Here is a 1,480-nt window from a genome sequence, read left to right as displayed (position 1 = left end):
TTATCTGGAAATATGGTTCTCAGTCAGATTCTGTGTGCGCCACGCTTCTATCCTTTTAAATCTTCGCTGTGAAAGCGACAGATGTGATGAAGAAGAGCTGTTCTGCTCATACTGCCCCTCAGCAGGCTTCCTGACTTTGGCCAATCGGAAAAAGAAACAAAAAGGAGGCCTTGAAGGGAAAGCAGCTGATTTCAGCTGGAGGCAGCGAGGCTCTGCATGAAGGGCAGAATCAGATAAATGAGGATGATTTTGAACTGTGAATCATGCAAAGCTACGCTGGCGGTGTAATGACAAACAGGTGGAGCTGGAAATGAGCAGAAGAAATCCACTTTGAAGGTTTAATGAACGCGTGTTGTGGACGTTGCCATGCTAAGAATTCCCATGATGCACTGCTGCTCACGTTTGGCCAACTTCTCTTGTTTTTCTTTGTTTACTTTGTCACGCATGTGTTGTACCGCCTTAACTGTCCAGGGGGCGCTGTGCAGCGGGACTACAGGATTATCAGGGACCACCGGAGCCCCGTGCCCCTCAGATGTGAGCCGACTCGTATCTCAGGCGTGTTTTTTGTTTTTGACTTTGTGCTACGTCTCACAGGGTCAAACGTCACGTCTCCTTAGAGAAACTTTCTTTAAACACTTTTTGTATTTGTTACAATGAGATCCACCTGAAAACCAAAATGCTGTTTTTTCTACTGCTTAAAAATAATAATGAGGTACAAGCCGACATGTACAGGTTGCTATGCTAATTATTTTATTGCCTAATTTTCAGATGACGCCATTCCGGAAATGGATTCCAATGTTTGTGTGTTTGGACAAGCTGGCGATAATTTAAAGGACCTCGTCAAGCTTTTTATCTTCATTCTGATTCGTAACGATGGTACCACGTGTCCGTGTTGGTTGTTTTGTTGTGTTAGAAGGAGTAGGCCGATAAGCTGGGCTCGGGTTCGCCTCGCGCGCCGCTGCCCTGAGGTGAACCGCCACGGTCTTGGTGGCGCTTGTCGCAGGGAACGGGCCAGATGTTGCTGTAGATGTTGATCCTGCATGAACCGTGAAGTTGTTGTTTAGACTGTGCTGTAGCTGAATTAGCATTAAATTATGATGTTTGAACCTCTGCGTCTTCATGTGTCCGTTTTCTGAGCCGGCCTCTTAATAAAGCTTCACACAAACATCTGGACCTGTTTTCACAGCTGATACTGATCCATGCTTAAACACCTGGAGGTATGAATGCACTGGCTGCAGTCTTTCCTAATGCCCAGCAGGGGGCAGTGGTGACGGGTCAATAATCTGTCCCTCAGTTTCTCACTCGCTCATCATCCCAACAATCTGAATATTTGATGGAAATAAATCCTGAAAATAGTTTCTGATGGTCAAAGGCCTCAAGCACAGTGCTCATTAAACACAGTCATATCCATGATGTTATTATTTGATTCATTTGATTATAACGGTATTAAGTAAAAGTGCATTCAAACTGTGCTTCAGCA

The 1,480-nt window shown here is 45.0% G+C and overlaps 1 protein-coding gene across 1 annotated transcript in view; it reads left to right on the top strand.

Annotated features, from left to right (window-relative positions):
* Positions 1 to 1,106, top strand: part of LOC308386182 (tomoregulin-1-like) — a 16,929-nt gene extending 15,823 nt beyond the window's left edge. Inside the window, exon 10 of the mRNA XM_080865538.1 lies at positions 1 to 1,106. This exon is cut by the window's left edge and continues 1,470 nt beyond it. The gene's annotated coding sequence lies outside the window, so the exon portion shown is untranslated.
* Positions 1,107 to 1,480: the final 374 nt, after the last annotated feature.

Source organism: Rhamphochromis sp. 'chilingali' (assembly GCF_963969265.1).
Source record: "Rhamphochromis sp. 'chilingali' genome assembly, chromosome: 18".
NCBI lineage: Eukaryota > Metazoa > Chordata > Actinopteri > Cichliformes > Cichlidae > Rhamphochromis > Rhamphochromis sp. 'chilingali'.
The sequence above is the reverse complement of the archived record's forward strand: the minus strand, read 5'-3'. Positions and strand labels throughout refer to the sequence as shown.